Source organism: Hevea brasiliensis, unplaced genomic scaffold (genome assembly GCF_030052815.1).
Source record: "Hevea brasiliensis isolate MT/VB/25A 57/8 unplaced genomic scaffold, ASM3005281v1 Scaf23, whole genome shotgun sequence".
In the NCBI taxonomy this organism is placed as follows: domain Eukaryota; kingdom Viridiplantae; phylum Streptophyta; class Magnoliopsida; order Malpighiales; family Euphorbiaceae; genus Hevea; species Hevea brasiliensis.
Genome location: NW_026614729.1, coordinates 367,023 through 387,728, shown reverse-complemented (window position 1 = coordinate 387,728; position 20,706 = coordinate 367,023). Strand labels below are relative to the sequence as shown.

Below are 20,706 nucleotides of genomic sequence, written 5' to 3'. Positions count from 1 at the left end.
CATGTCCCCCCCAACTTCCCCAGATGGACAGTGCCAATACCTTTTCATGGGGGCAAGTACGTATTATAGACCCGTTCACAGGTTACCGAGAGAATATCGAGGGATTCCCCCTTCCTGAGCGGGAGTGGGTATGAACCTGCACTCAACAAGACTTTCTATATGAATCTCATGGCTATCTCATTTCTTCTTACTCCCTCGCAGTTCTACAGGTCGGTGATGGAAAAGGCGGTACGCCTGATCGCAGCAACCAAGAACAAATGCTTATAACTTGGGAAAAAAGTTGCTTGAGTACATGTCGTGTCAGCGGGTGGACGCGGTAACGTGACGAATAATGCTCACAAGCCTTATACTTATAGAGAAAAGCCAAACTGACTCATATGTTGACCGCCCATTTGATGAAATGCAGGCACAGATAAATAGTATTCGAAGGAGCCTGACGAGGATGTAGATCCCTTGAGTGCAGGAAGAAAGAACAAAGAAGGGCAAAGGAAAGACTTCTAAGGAAAGCCCTTTTCCAGCAAGCAAGTAAGCGAGAGCGGGTAGTCTTTTCTAACTTCTACTAGGGCTATTCAAAGCATCGAGAAAGATGAATAAATCGAAAGCGAAGGCATAATAAAAAACTTAGCCGATTGAAATCCTTATGGACTTTCTACGACTAAACGATAGGGCGTACGGAGAGCATTAGCCTGATCGGGCAGCCACGCAATGTATTTCACTTCTAGTTACGCCGTCTTAGGTGATATGCGATGAGCAAGTAGCTGCAGCCTATGAACGGGAATTGGGCAATCTAGGTCTTTCTATCTCGTATCATAAATCCTTTCTTTCTCATTCCGAGTGAGGGACTTGACAAAGGACTTGTCGAGCCTTGCTGAACGCGCACCATCCATACGGAGCTATAGTGGTACATTTGAAGTACCGGTTACGGCCGTTTTCAACAATCTGTCGTCTCACTGGTGTGGGTTATAGGACCCTTTCTAAACTCGACCATACCCGCTCTATCCGTATCGACAGAATGCGTGGTATGTGGCTGAAGATGACTTTACCTGTAAGCCTATGGCTGGGTAGAGGCCGCCCTCGTCACCCTTATATCGTAGGTCACATCATCATCCCATATAAGCTTCGTCCTTGTGATTTGGTGGTCACGCCGGACGATGTCCATCTTCCTAAGATAAAGGATTTCTTGGAGTGGACGGTCCTTAGACAGTGGCTACGCTATGTTCAGTGGTTTTACTGCATAGCCTCCGGGTGTTACTCTTGATGTATTGCTGGATCCCATCCCGGTTACGAAAACAGGCGGGTTCTTTAATACTTGGATTACATTATTGAAGAGGGCTCACCACCCCGCTCTCTAACCTTGTAATGCTTATACCTTTCTCAGGTCCTTTCGAAGTTCTCAAGGGATAGACCTCTTGGGATCTCCTTTTGCCCACTCCACTAGCTTCGAATAAGAAAACCACCTTCTCCTCCAGGTCCTATCAGACCTACATCTTCAACCCTGGTGAGAGAACACTTCCTTTGCTACTGATGCCACCAAGATCGGATTCTTCGCAGTCTTTTGAATAGCCTTCTGGTGTGACAATCTTACCATGGTTCTGTCGGAAACTAAAGGTCAGCAGTCTTTGAGGAGTACATCTTACGCCTACAAAGAATAGATTCTCCTGGTCGTCAAAGATCCAGAGAATGTCCTGAGAGCCTGCAGGAAGGGGGGAGGGGATAAATAAAAAACTTCTGAAGCCGCCCCCCTACCCTATCTCTAAAGGCTTCGTTCGTACCGGCTTCCAACTGAACCAATTTCATTGCCTTGTCGCCCGCCGCTAGCAGAAGCTAAGCGCTTGAAAAGCGCGCTAAAAAACGTTGCTTCTGTCAGCCTTTCTGTGCAACAGTCCACCAATAGCAGAAGAGAGGATTACCGTACATACAAGAGTCTTCCAGTTCTTACGTAAGCTTTTTCTTACCAGTCAAGTAGTACAACAGCTGTATCTTATCTTATAGCCCGGCGCGGCGGTCGCCTTTTGAATTCCGTAGATAGAAGAAACTATTAGAAGGAGTAGGTGAGTGAGTGAGTCCTCACTGACCTGAGCGATTTCGATCACCTAGCAGGCCTTTTATTTGGTAGGTAACATCGCCGAAGCGTATCATCAGATTTTACTTCGAAGGAAGGAACTCGAAGTGAGACGGCACCGTCTTGTGCAACGCAACTACCGTTGCGCCTTCTATCATCAACTATCCGGTAGACTTGGTAAAAAAGGGCCACGACTTATTTCCAGAATTAGAGTTCGACCGCAGCTGCCCCTTTTTTTGGGAGGATCAAGTTCCTTGCCAACTATCGACCCCGATCTCTTTTCATTTGTTTTGGGTATTACCAAACCTAGCCTAGCCTTCGTCAATTACACTAAAGCAGAGCACCCAACTATGGAAAGGCCCCCTTAAGGGTTAGGTTAGTCAATCCGGCCCGAGACGCGTTCGTTGACAAAACCGCCGTAGGAATAGAGACCTTTCAATAGAGCGGAGGCGAACTGATCAACGAGAAAGAGGCCCTACTCACTACAAACGAATACACCACAAGATCGAACTGCACTCATGCCTCTCCCGCATCAAGTTGACCACCCCCCCCTATGTAGTGATTCTATCAATCATGTACGTAGGTAGGCCCTCCATTCTGATTGGTATATCATGAAAAAAGAAAGCCATTTGCACCAGGCGCACTGCGCTTTCCCTTGCCCAGATGTTTGTCTTTCTAAGTCAAGTAATGGTGACCCGCCGAAGACTGGAGCCTCGTAACATGTTGACGAAGACCTCCGAACTGAGTGTTCGATCTGTAGATGGGACTACTTAGCCTCCCGGAAGAAGAATAGCCCGCTCTCTAGCCGACTGATGCCGTTGATCATATAACTGAGAGGGAACGTGTCACATTAGAGGTGAACGATCAGAGATGTCCTATAATCACCACGATGAGGCCGGTCCCTCTTTTAGTAGACTCAGCTATGAATATGAATGAAGAAATGAATGCCGGGCTCTTTCTTTCACTGCTAACCCCAAGAAGTTTCTTAATGCTGATACTTTTTGTTTCGTCGAGCCCCAAGCTTGTGGTCCTCCTTTGAGTGTGGGTTCAATTGGATGAATCCGTCAAGTCAAGGTCAACGTACGTAGCAGCAAGGATGGTGCATCGCCTATTTCTCGTTCTCGCTCGGGAGCCAAAACGAACACGCCTGATACCTACTGTACTGGACCTTCGACCAGGCATTCTACCCTTGTCGAATCGGAACCAACCACCACTGCATTGCGCTCGAACAGTTGAGCGGCCGCCGGCCAACGCTTCCGTACACAGATATAGATTCATTCTTCGTACCTGGTCCAACCTCACAACCCTTCGCGGGTTGGTCAGAAGTCAGTCTTGTTTGGTAAGACGGAATTGGACAAAGAAAAGAGAGTGCTCGACCGGAACAACGGCCAACAAAGACCGTAATTACATAAACCATATCCTCCCCTTATCCGTCTTTAAGGCTTTAAGGCGAACCGTATGGCGGCTGGAAAGAAAGAGACCTCACCTTCTCGTAGATGGTGTCAGTGAGAGCAACTTTTTTATCCCCCGTTGACCTTCTTTTTTAGATAGAATCTTCAATGAGTGGAAAGAAGCAACCTTACTAATAATAAGAAAGGTGCTTGTTGAGTAAGGCCGGCTTTAGAGCCCAAGCCCCTTTAATATGATGAGAAGAAGAGGGGCCGCCCTCTTTTCTTTTCCGCACCAATCCTTATTTACTACTACATCTTTTTTTGGGTGTATAGCTCAGTTGGTAGAGCATTGGGCTTTTAACCTAATGGTCGCAGGTTCAAGTCCTGCTATACCCAAACCTACCTTACACTATACTATTAGTAAGGATGCGTAGTAGCGTTCAAAGATCACTCTTTGGCCTTTAGACTCGCTTCAGCGACTTCGCCCTTGTTGTGACAAGGGGGGTGAGCCGCTCCAAGTCGAAAGCGATAGCGAATCCCGAACTTGCCCACGCGCACCCAAACCGGCCTCAAAAGCGATCGGAAAGCGAAGCCCTTCCTTCCAATCCAAGCCAGCGAAGCCGCCCTATATCTAACCACCGCTCCCCCGATCACATATTAGCTCGATTTTCTTGACGGCAGAAGGCGAAGCCGCCTATTTCTTAGGGCAAAGGGCGCTCCCTCCTCCTAACTCCTTCCACTTCTCCCAGGGGCAGGGACTACGGCTTTCCCTTCGGGGAATAACTCCGTGGGATAGAAGAATAGGCTGTTTGCAAGAAAAGGTTTGACAGGAGAGGGAGGAAGACACTCGAGCTAGATAACAGATCTGCGGGGGAAGTGGAAGTCTAAGGCAGAGTACCTCGAAAGCGAGCACGAAAGGAAGGCTTGAAAGGAAGAAAGCTCGGATTCGAGTTATGGCGCAAAGCCTTTATATTATGCCCTTCTTTTGACTATTTTCTTTACGAGGTAATGAGTCCTCTATCAAGACGTCCCCCGTCAATCTTTGCTCACACTCCAAATTGAATGATCGAAAGCCCAGATATCGAATTGAGCACTCGTACTTCGCTAATTCTTCCCCGAGTAACTGTATAAACGCCGATTCACGAGCTTTCGAGAACTCGGAGAGATCTACTTGAAAGGAAGACTCCAACTACGCGCTAAGATCATGTAAATGAAAGTCTTCCAACGCTTCTCGAAACTCCCTCATCTTGCTAGGTGCTCTATTCTCGGACCACTTTACGTTCTTTTCGCTCCTCTCACATTCTAAAGAGCGTCTTCAAGCCTTCGCTTCCTTATGAGATTACTTTGTTGAACCGATCTACATCTACGGAACCAACTTCAACTGTACCAACCCGGATAGTTGCTTCCCCACCTTGGCTTTCCCACCTTAAGTTTCACTTTCACATGGATTTGACCTACCTTCTGCAATAGAGTGATCTAAGACTTTTCTTCGCTTCGGGGGATGCCCTTCTTCCCGGATCACTACTCATCTTATTTATTTTATTTCTCTGGTGCGCTATTTACCTTTCACACTAGAGTCGTGCTTTCTAATCGCAGAAATGGATCTGACCACCAAGGGCATAGACTCTCGTATAAGAAAGGCACACAGCCACATCACAGCCAAAAGCATCAAAATCATTTTTTCGCAGCTTCCTTTCGCCCGTGGTAGTCCCGTTCAGAAGAAGGTCTTTCGCGGGATAACCGGAATCTACGATGCTAGTGAAAGGAATTCACATAGTGACTGTAAAAAGGAAGGATAAAGACTGAATCTATCCCCTCAAATCAAAGCAAGCAAGGATTTCGCAGCAATTGAATCAGAAAAAGTAGCAATAGCATTGTCAGGAGCAGGAGGAGAAGAAGATGCCATTGAATCTGCTGTTAGTAAACAGATGGTAGAAAAATCCCCTGTTTAAGGAATAAGAGCTTTATAGAATGCGCCTTACCTTCTTACTTTCCTGTTGATTAAGCTCTTGTATGGGCAAATGCCAATAGTTCAGATATCTACGAGCACAGAATAGGATATGGGGCATTTTCACGTGAAGAAGCCATTCTTGCAGCAAGAGCGCATTCTGCCTTTATTGATTCAATTCCTTCTCTCAGGTCAGCTTTGTGGCAGGTCAACCTCTTGGATATCACTCCTCTTGGCCTTTGTTTGCTCTATCGCACCATATTCTGGTGTGGTGGGCAGCAGAGCAGGTGTTACCTGGGTTCGCTTTTGATGGGTACGCAGTACTAGGTGATGACGTTGTCATTGCTGACACATCAGTAGCTGCCATGTATGAAAAGGGTTTGAAGAAATTGGGGTTTCAATTAGTTATCAAAAGTCCCTCATTTCTCAATCTGGATCGGCCGAGTTTGAGAAGCGGTTCAGGAGTACGTTCTTTTACTAAGGATTTTCTCCTGTGTCAATCCGAAACCTCATGAACTCATTCCACCCGTTTTGACTGATGGCAGTCCATAACGTATACTCATGCAAGAGGCGAAACTCCTCCATATTATATACAGCCCTTTTAAATATCTTAGGCAAGTGTTCGAAATCATCTCTGTGCGGTTTCGTCCTGAGTATCGACCTTACTCGAACCAATAGCTACGGCGCGTAAGCGTTGTTTTTATGTTCGGGGGTTTGGCAACCTGCTCCTAAGGCCATAGACTGGAGTATAATTTTTGTGAAAGGGATAGATGGACCACGCTATCTTAGTTTAGTGGATAGCAGCACAGGAAGTAGGGGTAAAAGGACTCTCTACTCTCTTTCGAGATCATACGGGCGGACACTAGGTGCTGTTGCAGGTGTTTTCGAATGCCCTGCCGACAGCATTGCTCTCCTTTAAGGAACCAATGGTGCCATGTTCCGCCGAACAGAAGCGACTGTAGGGAGGAGAGCTAGCCGACCGAAGCGAAGGACGAAAGCCTCTTTGAAAGCCGCTGTTGAATCAGTAAATGTGGCAACTGGTGGTAACGTATTCAAATAGTTGATTCCGTGAAAGAAACCTCCCTCTTACATAAGGAAGTTAGAGCCCTCTTTCTTCAGTCATTGATAGAGAGGAATGCCCTAGGGTTCTCTTGGCGGAGGAATGGAACCTGTTGGAGAGGAAGAAGCGCAACTAGTCCTTCTAAGTAAAAGTATTTTGTCTCTACACCGATCCGATCTGTAGAACGACGCTGCTAGCTTTGAAGAGAAGACAGAGAGGGTAGGAGGTGGGATTTGCATGGCAGGTCTACGAACCTGGGCTTTGGCAAGACTTGGGATAGGCAGAAATTGAGGAAAAGTCACTCGCGGAGAAGAATCATTCAATACCCTGAAACTCCCAGTCAAAGATTCAAAAGCAAGGTAAAGTAGTTCATTCGGGTGAGGAAGTTCACTCGTTAGGGCGAGGCCGAGACGAAACCTTAATTTTATTAATATTAATAAGGATATCAAGATTCCAGGGGAAGACTACTCTTAGGAAATTATCCTTTAATCCAGCAGTGGCGATAGAGATCGAGTCAGTAACCGCAACTCTCTCGTCTGTTGTCGGAGGGGCTAGGCTACTATAAGGGATAGATCCCACAGCCAGAAAAAGCTCAGGATAAGCATTTCTTTGAACAGCAGAAAAGACTGGATCTGAGAACGAAAAAGCTGTCGAACGAACAAGTAGTCCCATCCCACGCCTTACTCTTCGAATGCTTTGGGCATAGTTCATAGAAAGATTCATGCTAAGGACTAGCGCTCCGTTGCTGCACTCTCACAAAGCAGACTTCCCCGATTAGGACTATAAGACATGGGAGAGAGGATTCGGCAGCATTGCTATTGAATGGAATAGAAGAACCACATTGCCGAATGCAGTTAGCTAGAAAAAAAAGCAGCTCATGACCCGAGGAAGGTGCTATACTATAGAAGAAGTTATTGTCGTACTCCTTCAGCCCACATCAAGACTATGTTCTGGTTTGTTTCCTAAAGTAAGGAGGTAGTTCGACTAGCTTGAAGGCAGGCAATTGCCTTATAAAAGGTTAAGGAAGAAGAAGAACGAACTCTTAACTCGGAATCAGATCCGCTCTTCCATTCTTTTTTGATTTGAAGGAAAAAGGCGGCTATTTCAGCCGTTGGGCTTGGAAGAGATTGATTTGAAGATCTCTCCTCATGCCATACCACGTATATAATTAAAATTCTAAAATCACTTGCATTCAAACTGATCAATGCTACGGGGCATGAACTAAAAGAGGCTAAACTCTCACCTCTCTCTTTCTTTCTCTCTCAGTTGGTGTCGTGGATACAGTCTATGAGATTCCGGTTCTTTTTCCCGTCCCGTATTAGAAGGTTGAATTTTCTTTTGCTTCAGTAGTTTGCGTGATGAAGGGCGGGCCTGATAGCATTCCCAATTGTCTCAGGCCTAAGACTTTCGAAGCCTATCAGCCCACCTTGCCTTTCAGCCTAATCCGTCTTGGACATAATCATTCTTTCGGTTTGAGTGAGGAGGTTGCTTACTTCAGACCTTCTTCTATCGAGTAAATGGTACCATGAGTTATGAGGAAGGAGCGAGATAATCCTTGTTCCGTTAGTTGACTTTTCTGTCTTGTAAGTGAGTTATTTTTTTCAAGGGGTATCACCATCCCCCGCACCTCGTATTGGTGGAAGTGCGATTGGCTTTCTTATTCGTCTAAGTAAGGTGCATTGGCTTCATGCTTGACCCGAATCGAAGCAAGTCCTTTTTTCCTTCAATCAGAGTCAGGGCATCAGATCGAGGGTAAGGGTTGTTCCTTGTCTAGTCCCATTGCTCTATCTCTGATAGCATGTTTCCGAAAATGGAAAGAGCCTTATAGTTTTTGTTCCGTGAGGTCTTTCTCATTTAGAAAATCATCAAAGCCGATCTCTTCTTTCTCTTTCCTTCCTGTCTAACTGGCACCAGAAGCCCCTTAAGGGAGACTACTTTCATTCTCTTTCTAAATAGGATTGCAAGCCTTCCATTCAGTACGTTAGCCTTCCATTAGCTGGTCCATTCGTCTTTAGGTCTATTACCCTCAGTTGGTAAGTTGGTTCGGAGAACGAGGTAAGAGGTCACCATCCACGAGCCTTTCTTCAAGTCTTCCACCCGTCTTATTGTTAGTGGAACTCTTTGCTCCTACCATTCGTTCTCAGTCCTCTACCTAGACATTATCGGAATTACATTACTCTTTGAAAGAAGCCTGCTTTACTAGAGCTATCTTTCCCCTGTCGAATTTTTGAATAGGATGTCTTTGCTTTCCCTCTTTAGTTTCAATGCTGTAATAGTACTTACTTACACTACTTTTAGACCTTCGAATGAAAGTGAAATGGAGATTTCTATCAAAGCAAAGAGAGTTGGAAGGCTGGAAAGCAATAGCTTACAAGATACTCGAGACTAAGGTTCTTAAAGAAGGCAGCCAAATCAGCAATAGAAGAGAACTCCAGATAGTTGAATAGCCGAAAAAGAGCCTAGCTCGATTACTGGAACTAAACAGCAAGCCCCTACCTTACTTATCGAGAAGGGATATTCTATTAGTAAAGTAAAGCACCTTTCTTTATTAGTAATTCGCTCGCTTAAGGAAAAACAGCCTTAAAGGTATAGCTAAAGAAAGGCTGTAGAGAAGAAAGAGAGGGTGGTCGTAGATCAGGCTTCAACTCGAGAAGCAGCCCCCCCAAATCCTCTTCAGATGAAACCATTCCTTTGGCTCTGGAGTTCATAGTTCGAAGAGCTCGTCCCTCTTGGGAAGCCCTATAGCTTACTTAAGGCGGAATTGGCAAGCGAAGCGGAAGATTAAGGCTAGGAAAGAACTCTTCCAAAAGATATTCTAAACAGCTTTCCGGTCAATCCATGAGATCAAGCACGTAGGGATTTTAGGAAAGAGCAAGCCTTTCTACAGCGAAGGCAAGCAAATGATCTGCATATTCCCTAATATAGAAGTAGCCCATTGGCTTGTTTGGACCGCTCGTATATAAGTATTAGCTCTTAGGGACCACCATCGAAGGTATGAACTAAGTCGAGAGCAACCATGGACTAAATAGAAGGCAAGCAATTGAATCACTGGGAACTGACTTAGCCATATTATGTATTCCGTATGTAAGGTCTTGGTCTTACCATATTAGTATAGTTAGTTTCATTGATTGCGGATTGCGTTTCTACGCTTTCAAAAAAAAGTACGTTTTTGGGGATCCTTCGCTGGCTCCGTGACAACAGATACATTTACATAAATGAATTCTTTGTGGACCGTATCCGACGAACCGCAGTTACCGACAGCTATATACGTTAGGCTGAGATGGAATCCTCTTCCCTCTCTGATCCGTTGGGCTGCTTGCTGCTGGTACGCCCTTTCTGACATGTCCACATTAACATTCAATGCAGGTGTGATCCACCAGATCCACGTTCTTTACTTTTCCGCCTTTCTGAGGTGCTTTGACTTGTCTTACTTGGAATCTATTTAGCGGCGGGCATCTCGGTCGGGTGAGCACTTCAACCGAGGTAGGGAGCACTGCCTTACTTTGTTTAGTGTTCCCAGCTACCCCAGCCCCTAAGATCAACCATACTAGGAAGATTGGTAGGACGGGAGGATATAAGTACTGCTTTCGGCTGTTCGCCCTTTGGGTGAATAGCGGCCTTCCTTACAGGGAATGGTCCTTAAAGTCTAACCGACGTTCTTGGTCAATAGAGGAGGCGACTCAGTTCATTTAGGAACAAGGTTCCCGGGACGGCTTTCTGTAACGCGGGTAAATTCAAATGGGAAATTGACTGATTTCGGCTGTTATGCTATTGTTTATTTGTCACATTCCATACCTTTCCAGTGTGATCTACTACAATTCGTTATTGTAGACCTTCTTAGCGGTGACACTTGAGTGTCCCTAGTATCCCCTCTACTAAATAGAGTTGTCTAATACAAAGGCTTCTATCTTCGCAATTGCCTGTCCTCATTCTATCAGCAGGGATTCTTAAGAGATGTAGTTTAGCCGCCTTTCTCAGTATATATTGAAGTAAAAATTCTTCTATATATGGAATATATGGGCATTCTGCGTGGCCTTGACGTCAACTTTGATTGACCAGTTCCTTAAGTCAATAGAGACCTCTCTTCAAGAGTTCATTCTTCAACAATTGAATCAGATCAGAAAGCTCAAGAAAAGAAGCTACTCCAGATAGAGGGAAAGGCTTCCCCGTAGGAGAGAATACCTGGTCACTACGAAAGAAGAACAGGCATCACTAAAAGAGCTCATCGCTTTCAGGTAGTCTGCTTTCTATCTTGATAATCCAAGAATAAATCTCTTCTACTAATACATTCACCGAGGACGTCTCGGTCTACAGGCCAGGTCGTGGAGGGTAGTCCCTCTCTGCTTTTTCCACTCGAACCATAACCGGAACTGGAACCTCCATCTAGACCTAGACCTGACACCCGCATACCGCATATGCCTGTGGTTCTGGTACAGGTAGTTGTGTATTGAATCTGCTGACAGTGAGGGCTGTAGCTCGGGAAGCTTTGCCTGTAATCGATGGCAGAACGACTCCTCCCTTTTCCGTTAGCCCAATCCGCTTTATGATCCCAGTTGGTGCTAATCTTATATCAGGCTAATTCAATGTTCAACAAATAGTTGAGCGATGGAAGGACAGGACAAAGGAACTGAATATAACAATACAAAGCGAGACCAAGAAGGGATATGACCAAAAGGCCTTATCACGAGCTGGAGTCGAACCAGCACCTCTGGGAGAAAAGACAGGCCCAGCGAACTACCTTTTATTCTGATCGTGACAAAAGAAGAGAAAGAACCTTCGGATAAGAAGAAAGGAAGTATGACCGAAGAGAAGTAGAGCGCCTCACTTTCTTCGATAAACGATAAGTGAGAAATTACATAAAGTAAAGTAGTAAGCTACTGGCGCTAAGCTGCTGGATGCTTCTGATCAATAGGAATAGGAGGAAGAGGATCAAATCTTATAAATGCAAAGAATTGGTCAAGTAGTCAAATTTTTACGAGAGTCGCTCGGCCCCACTACACGGGGCTCATCATTATCTTGGTATTATTAATTATTCTTTTTGGACTCATTATTATTTTTTGGGCAATCACTCTGACTTGGCGGTATCATAGAGATAACAGCAATCAATATTATAACTTTTCACGCGATGTCTTGGAGTGGAATAAGAAATGCAACGTTCCTATCCACTTTGAGGCAGGTTGGGCCAAAGGAGTTATTATCTATCCCGTCTTTCCTCCTACGCCTAAGGATGAAAAGCCAAAGAAAAAGACCCCAAAACAGATAATGATGAGCAAGTGTAGTGTTTTCCTACCCCATACACGATTGGCCTTTCTGATCTTATTTGTATTCATTGGAATGAAGGTTTAGGACTAACAGACAAGAAGTCCTCTAAAGCGGTTGAGAGGCATCTTTCCGAAAAGAAAGCGGGTAGGCCGCCGATGTTTTCGACCCAAACCACACCTCTGTGCGCCCTGGCCGGGCTGACAGGTTTTGGCGCCAAAAAGTGAGGGAGAGAGAGAAATCTCTCGTTAGGTCTTGGTATGGTTGCCGCGGGTTGTCGTCGGCCCGACGGACTTTGGGAGAAGAAGCCCTTCTCCCCCCGGATGTAGTCTTTCTTTTGTCGAAGACGAACCGGGTTACCAAAGTCACGATCATAAAGGTTGAAATCCAGACCCGCATCTGGAGAGGCTGGTTCGAGTCCAGTTCGTGACAAGGAAAGCTGTTCAATCTCTCTCAATCACTCGCCCTTAAGAAAAGGGCATCCCTAAAAGCGAGGCTATTTCACAAGCCATCAGACACGAATACAGCGAAGACTTCGACAGCTTAGAATGCTAGACCTTATGCTTACGACGGATTACGTACTACGGATTGGACTGCTTAGGCTTAGTAGCATTTGCAGGAGTCAAATTACTTATTTATAATAAATTTTTACATAATTCAAATTTATGGTAGATTAAGATTCAGTTTTCAAGGAAATGGAACTATAAAAAGCGATACCGGAAATGACTAAAGATTCACCCGCTGGTGCTTACTCTCAGAAAAAAGGAAAAGCTTTGACGACTGGGCGGACATACCGAATAAGTGGAGAGAAGGAATAGACCTAGGAAGGAAAGAAAGCGAAGTAAGCATCCAACTCTGGTACTAGCAAACGATGACTCAGGAAAGGAAGTCAAGGATGAGGGAAGGGATTAGTGGGCGGACGGTGTAGTTCCCCTTTCGTTGTTCTCGGTACTAGGGCCGATCCCATCCAGTCAGCCTAAAAGTCAATCCTTGCTTTAACCGCTTGGGCTCTTTGCAAGAAGGGTAAGGCAAGAGGACCACTACTGGGATTATTAAACTACTAACTGATGACCAGGGGACTACTCTGCTTCTTCCACTACTGATATTGACTGACCTGTTGAGAGGATAGCAGCAAGAGAAAAAAGAAGTAGAGTTAGGTTCTGTTCTAGTGTGTAAGCATCTCTTTCCTCAGTCGATTCGTCTGCTCATTCAGCGTATGATTCTTATCAATTGCTTCTTCCGATAAGTCTTCTGTTATGAAACGAATTCGCCTGGAGATAGGCATTCGGAATCGATACTTGGGGCTGATGAGCATGAGTTACTTCGGGCACCTGAGGGCTAAGCGCTCCGGAAGAAACCGATAAACTTAATATTTTAGTTCGGCCTCGGCTTCAGGGAATAATTCCTCTTCAGCCGGTTCAGATTGAGAGGGAAAGAGCAGCCCTAGGCTCCGCTTCTTAGGATGATGCCTGTGCAATGTATGATCCATCGGATTCTTTTTATTATATTTTCGGTGCGTTGTTTTTCAGCGAATGAAAGAAACCGCTGATTCCACAGTTCCTTCATCAGATTTGGGTGCTTTTGAAAGAGCTGCTTCTGCGAATGACTCAACGGATACTAAAAATTTTTTCATCTAATTTCATGGAAGGAAATGGAATTTTTGAGAAAAGGCTTTTTAGTCGAAGGACTAGCAACCTGACAGTCCTAAGCAACCTGGAACCAACAACATTACATATACCATACTGCTATAGAAGACATGAGTACCAGTTAGACTACGGGACGCGTACACGAAATTGGTGAGCTACTTACTGCCCCTTAAGTCAAGAGCTAGTAGTACTATCAGCAAAGGATATCGTAACTATGGCGAATACGTTTTCTTGCTTGCCATATACCGGAATGCGAACTAAGCAGGAACATGTGAACTAAGCCCAAGGCATGATCCTGGATTGAAGTTCTGGAATTGTGGACACAGGGCGGAGGCATACCAGGCTTAATAACGACTAAAGACCATTGGACGACCGGGAAATAGCACTGACCAAGCAGGGGCTAAAAGCTTCTTCTACCCAGTCTTCTCCCATAGTCTCAGAAGAGGATCAATACGATCCCTTTGAGAAAGAACAAAAAATTCAACTATCAGAGCCATTGCGGGTGATTTCGACTTCGAAAGCCATGAGCCCCATTCAATTCACGAAAGCCTACGGAACAAACTTGCTACTTTTGTTTTGATTAACTCGTCGCTACTTCTGACCCCTCTACGTACCCTCTCTTTCTCAATCTAACCCTTCCATGTACCCGACACTAATTCCCAAGCAGAGGGAGGAGAAGGAGGATCTTACAACTACATCATTTATTATTACAACACTTAATATTACAATGAGAATGACAGAAGCCCGCTGCTAAACAAGCAAAGATTGGTAAATAAGCACAGAAATAGGTAAAGGAATGGAAGCACATCTTGTACCTTCTATGATCCATTCAACCAGCCTTCAAGATGAGAGATAGGCCTTTAGCAAGGAGATATCGCACGGAAAGCCGGATTAGGTCTTATAATCGATACTTCTTTTACAGGCCTTAGTCCCTTATTACCCTGAGGCTTAAGAAAAGATAGCCATATAAGTGACATCCTAGCCAGAGAAGAGCAACAGGAGCTATATTCAAGAAAGTTATGGACTGGAATCAGAGATTGGATGGACATCCGAAACAGAGAGGAAAAGAGGAAGCAAACAAGGCTAGCTCACGAAAGAAAGCCTTGCAACTACGCTATATATTGATATTGCAACTGCGCTAAAAAGGGCACATCAGCTTTCTCTGTATGTGGATTTTGGAGTCGCACTGATCGACAAGAAGAGCTCAAATTAGTAGACGGAAAAGAAGATGCAAAAGCTTTCGCACTTACTCGCATACACTCTTTTTTTCTGTATTTGGTACTTGTACTCTATGTAAGTCTCATTAGTTAATAGTAGAGCTCAGCTGGACTAAGCGAGGCAGTACTCTGAGCCATATCCGAGACCATTAGCATTAGTTCCCCTCTCACCAAAGCTTCCGAACTTGCCAAGAAGTGGCCTATTCCTACAGTACAGGTCTCTATCAACTAACTCAAGCACTAAAGAGAGGTGGGGCAGGACATCGATAGACAATAGACCAAGGGCGAAAGCCACTCAGTTGCTTTCTAAATCAGAAGAGAGCAGAAGGCACCTCGCCTAACATTATAGGAGAAGGGTCCGAAGGAGCTCAAATCTTCTTTGTCTTTGTGAAATTGAAGAAGAAATGGGCAGGCAGCTTAGACTCTTTCCCGAAGAGAGCTCAACCAATAGATGAGATTAGAGACGCTAACATAACAGGGGCAGGATCTTTATATAAGATAAGAACCAAGAACAGGATATTCGCATTAGCAGAAGGAGAGCATTGTCCTCTTGGGAGATGTAAGGGTTTATTCAATAACTTTTCCATGGAAACAGTTCCACATGTCTATCTTGAAAGTGATCAAGGACAATGTCAGATATCTCATCATGATTCTCACACCACTGCCCTAACTGATTCTTGAGTCTATGAATAAGGTTAGCCTCCTTCTAACGAGAGTCGAAGTGTGAAAACGGTGTTTTTGTCCCTACAGAATCAGCAAGAGATTCCGGAATCTCTCTTTCCTGTGCGATATCCGATATATGATGATGATTTGCTGACTTATCCCACAGGTTTGTTTCCGCTTTATTTACTAATCTAATAAAGGCTAGTTTCCTGGTTTCATACCTGCATTCGAGAAAAGCGGAGCCAATCTGGAAAGATGGGAACTCTATAATCATTCTTGTATCTATTTTCCAGTCCAGCTGCTGATAGGATGCTTGACTGAAAGCCCTCCTTTTACAGGTTATTACTCCTCGGATGAGAGCCACCATCAGTACTAGTCCAGGAGATCAATACTGGCGAGTCCACAGCTACGCTAGTTCGTTAGGTATAACGTGTTTCGGTCAGCTGGCCAAACTAACCCAGTCGCTTTTTTGCATGAGCCCTGTGGAGTCAAGTTACGAAGGACTTGACCGGCAGAGCGTCAATAGACCAAGAGTTGAGAAAGGCCTCGTTCCAACAAGTGGATGGTGCTTGCTGCCTTCAGCGGGGTATCGCCTTTCCTTTTGGTAGTAGGTTGATCTTTGTTTTCTTCCTCACCCCTTTAGTTATGGTAGGATTGGTCTACCACTCAGCTCATACAAGATAATCGAGTCGAGAACTAGACAGTGCCCTTGCAGGCCTTATCTATCTCCCGCCCACCTTCAAGTTGGAGATCGACAGTTTCAATAGTCCCAACACCATTCTACCACCCATGGTTTCAAAGCATTGAAATAAGACAACAGATTGGGTTGAGTGAGCCTAGAGTAGAGGAAGACTCCTCTTAGACTCTCAACTCATACTTAGGAGAAGGGAAAGAAACTACGACATTAACCGAGGTTGAAAGAGCACAGGGAGCCGCTCCGCCAGTTGGCGTGGAGAGATGGGTCAGTAACTTTTGCGCATCTCGCGCTGTGGTGATTTGTAGAGGAGCCGAGCGTACGCTAGAATCAAGTGCCTAAGGGCTTCCACTAGGCAATCGGACCACTACATCGAATGAAAGAAACTGGTTTCACGCTGCGCTTTCTTTAAAGGAAGGAGTCTTAGATCCCGGGTAGTGAGTAGGCACTAGATTGAACGAGAAGGATGGAAGTGAATGAGCGACCTTTGCATATCCGTGTAATGTCGCAGATTAGGGGGCATTCTCCTGATAATATGTCTAAACCCTGGGGTAGAACCCATCTATCCGAAACTCTATTCTCTAAGACATCCAACTATAAGGAAGAAAGTAGCCAGCAGGAAATTGGATTGATCTCTTAATTGAGTTCGTGACCTACTAGTGGTTTAGTTTGCCCAGTTCTCTTTGCCTAGACCTAGACCTATAGGGAATCGAATGAGCTAGAAGAGAAGGCAGAAAGCCTATAAGTGGTTCGTCCCTTGATTCAGTCAGCCTTGCTTGACCGAAGGAGATAGAAGGCTCATCAATCAGTCATAGCCTTAACTGAGGCATTGGAGGAAGTATGCATGATAATTTACATTATGAATAAGGTGCGAATTCCGAATAGCTCAATCTCATATCTTTCTTCTCTGCAACTCTGGTAAAAGCCTAGAAGTCAGAAGGAAGTCAAGATTGAATTGGATTTGCTTTCCGGCATTCTGCTTTTGTTTGGATCGAACTCCAAGGGTTGCCATTCTACTAAGTAAGAAGAAATCGAACTCGCAGGAAAATCTAAGTAGCAAAGGTACGACATTGTCAAAATGATTGGAAATCTTCCACGTTTGCCCTTTGTCTGTAATTATATGTCTAGTTCTAAAAGGAAGGCATGTTGGCAAGAAAGCATTCACCGAAGGGGACGAAGTAGCAGAGAAGAGAGTGAATCTAGACTTGCATCTTCGAGTCTTATTAAAAGGAATAGATGCTGTTAGGTTAGAAAGATCCCAAGATCAGCTTTGCCTTTATCAGCATATCCGCTAGTTCAATCACCCTAGAGCTAGAGGGAGGCAACTCACTAGTGGTAGCTCTAATATGTCTAAACCTCTAGAAAATTTTCTAGGCGCAGTACAGGGTCGAACTCTTTGGATGGGAATAAGTACAGTAAGCCTGAAGCGGTGGCATGGGAACTTCCTTTCAGAAGGACTAATTCAGTCAACAAGGCTTTCCTGGGCTTTGGAATCGAACTCGAACTCTTATCTTAGATAGAGAGGCGACCAACGTAAGCTCTACTAATATAATAAAAATACGAGGTGGGAAGTTACTCTTTAGAAAGGAAGAGAGTCTTTGTAAGGGGCGAAGCGGTGACTCGACCCTCTCCCTTATTCTAGATTCTGTAAGGGTCGCCGCCCATCCCCTTACCACACTCAACCTCCTCTTTACCGCTTTTCTATTAATCAACATAATGATTATTATAAGACCTATTCGAAGGGCTCGTCGGAGAGACCATTGTGGTTGCATAATAAATGAATATGATACTCAAGGCTATACCCCCACAATCATCCATTTGAGGTTGTATCCCCACCCTCTATATCATCTGTGGGAACTTCTATAACGTCGATCATTGGGATTTCGTTCTCGAACGGAATGAGCTGTTGATCTATGATCAGATATATATCTGGGAGGATTTCCAAGGGTAATGGCTTACCCACCCATAGTAGAACACCATTAGTAATGGGTGATAGTTCCTGCATTCGTTACATTGACTAACCTTCTGATTCTTTCACTCACTGCTGCTGAGTTGCCAAAAGCATGAAGGGTATTTTAGATTGTTCACACTCAGTGAATCAGGAGAAATAATCCTTTGTGGAAAGACAATAGGCGACTTCTACCCTGGATAGCAGTATTGGAAGTATTCCAAATGGAAGTACCCCAACAGGAAGTACCTCAAATAGGCGGTAGTAGGCCTTATTTCCTATGAGAAACTTCCCCACTTTGATCAGCTTTAATCCCTCAAGGGGATCTAATTGTATTAGGGCAGCCACTCTTAATATAATATTAACTCTACTTTTTGTGTCATAACATAAAATACAATCTTTGATTCGAATCTTACCAGTCAGAAGACTGATGGAAAGCTAGGAATAATATCATTATAGATAGGGCTTCTGGTAAAGGTACTTTCCCTTTTCATGCTGGGAGCTTCCCAGCGGCTTTCAAGTGCAAGTGGTTTTGCAAATAAGTCGTACTTGAACTCAGGCCTTTTTAATCCTAAATAATAAGCCCAATAACAATTATAATACAAAAAACTAGTATTATAAATTTTCCATTTACTATTATAAAAATCCAATTATACTTTTTCATACTATTATTATTAGTTCTTTTATTGAAAATAATCATCTTAGTATCCTAAATTCCTATTACGTTCTTCTTCTTCTTCTCTATTAAAATTATCCCAGAAATCTGCAAGAATCCGAAAGCGTAATTCAGCATTATTTATAGCATCTATAGCAGAACTCACATCAGTACCAGAACAGAAATGACGTAAGAAAGGGTTCAGAACAACCTGCTTCCTTCAGAACCCTTTCTTATTACGTCATTCTAAGCTTATGTACGCACCTGCCTTGTCTGCCAGCAAGATAAGGTAGAGCAAAGACAGCCCGCTGGATTGCTGGAGCCCCTACCGACACCCGAACGCCCATGGGACAGTGTAACCATGGACTTCATTTCTGCCCTTCCCAAGTCAGACGGTTGTGGTTCCATCATGGTGGTAGTGGACAGGCTATCGAAGTATGGAACATTCATCGCTGCCCCACGGGATTGCACCGCTGATGAAGCTGCCCGCTTGTTTTTCAAGCATGTTGTGAAATATTGGGGCCTTCCTAGGAGTATAATCAGTGACCGTGACCCTCGTTTCACAGGAAATTGAAATGTGTAAACAGGGTGGGCTTTCGGACCTGGTAGCACAACTAGTAGTTTGCTTTGAATCCTCCCAGAGCAATCTCGTGAACAATCTTTAGCATGGCTCGAGGCAGACGCCTAAGGTTTCCACTTAGAATCTTGACATCCAGCAGTCAATCCTTAATGGACAGGCCTAGACTACTATATAACTCAACTAAAAATCAAACTGCAATCTCTTATCGAAGTCGTATTCGAAAGCCAGGAAGCACCTCTTTTTATTCCGAAAAACGGGAGAAAAGCAGCCCAATCTAAGAGGATTCGTGTACTTTCATGAAATGAAGGTTCAAGACTGAAATGGTGGAATTAATAGAGTTTGTAGGAGAGGACGAAGTGATTGTTGGAATTCCCTCTTCGGGGTACCGGCTACGAAGGAGGATCTGTATGATATCACCTCTGGTTCCCTTATACCGTTCGTTGAGTCACTTTCCTTCGTTTACTTCCCAATCTATGACGAAAAGGGTCTTCTACGGAAGCTCACTGTTGATATGGGTTTTCTTGTTCTTAAGTGATAGAGGTACTTTAGGCACTCTCGTAAGGTTTGGAGCCTTTGGCGATATTCGGATTCGGAGAAGGATTCCACTTTGTCTTTCTTTGACTTTCCCTCCACGCGTTGGCTGGTTATCTTTGGGAGTAGAAGACTTCCTCTCTTTTCTTTGCCATTTCAAACATTGCTTTCTTTATTAACTTTCACTTCTTTCAGAATGGTATGCTTTTGTCTTCTTTCGTTGTACGCTTTGTATCTCTCTTGGCCTTTTACACGAAGACGTTGTTCAGCAGGAAGGATCAAGCCCGCGGTAGTAAACCAAGGAGAAGGAAGTCAGCCTTTGACGAGACCAAGCAACTGCTATTTGACTCTTCTTCACAGAGAATGGAAGCATAAGCGCTATGGTCTGCTAATTAGAGCTCATTGACATGAGATCCGGCAATGCAAGTGTAGGCGAGCAACCTCCCATTAGCCTTTCAGAAAGGAAGCAATCACTACTTCATCTGAGGTATTTTCTATTGATCTCAACAGAGTTCTTCACCTCCTACATGCAAACCGAGGCTTGCCGGTAACACGTTGCGAAGCCAAAGGAACCACAGGTGGGCAATTCTCAATATTGAATTCGATTGCTTTATCCTCTTAGGCACTTCCTAGGGTCCTATCACCCATCTTCGGAATGGAACTTCTATGAGATAGAAAGCGAGGAACAGACGAAGCAAGTCCCACCACATCCATCTGTATAAGCCGTTCACTACAATCAAGGCTCATGAGAAGAAAGGCTAACCAATGCCTATATACAGACCAAAGGTTAAATACCCATTTTCGATATTATAATTCCATTTCCTTTGTACAGAAGTTACTTGTATAGGCAAAACTTTCCACTTCTTATCTTTCTTCTTTTTCTTAGATACTGTAATATTCCTTATTCTTCTAGGAATAAAATAACTTTAACATCCGTCCTTTACTGGTCAGGAACCTAGCTTGAAAAATAAGAGTTTGACTTGCCCCCTACAGAAGTCACTCTTTTGCTTGCTCACTTCCTCAAGAAAACAGCCTTGGTAAATGAAAGAGTT

The 20,706-nt window shown here is 44.4% G+C and overlaps 1 non-coding gene across 1 annotated transcript; it reads left to right on the top strand.

Annotated features, from left to right (window-relative positions):
- Window positions 1-3,776: 3,776 nt before the first annotated feature.
- TRNAK-UUU (transfer RNA lysine (anticodon UUU)) lies at window positions 3,777-3,849 on the top strand. Its single transcript has one exon. It is a non-coding gene; the product is annotated as a tRNA-Lys (tRNA).
- Window positions 3,850-20,706: the final 16,857 nt, after the last annotated feature.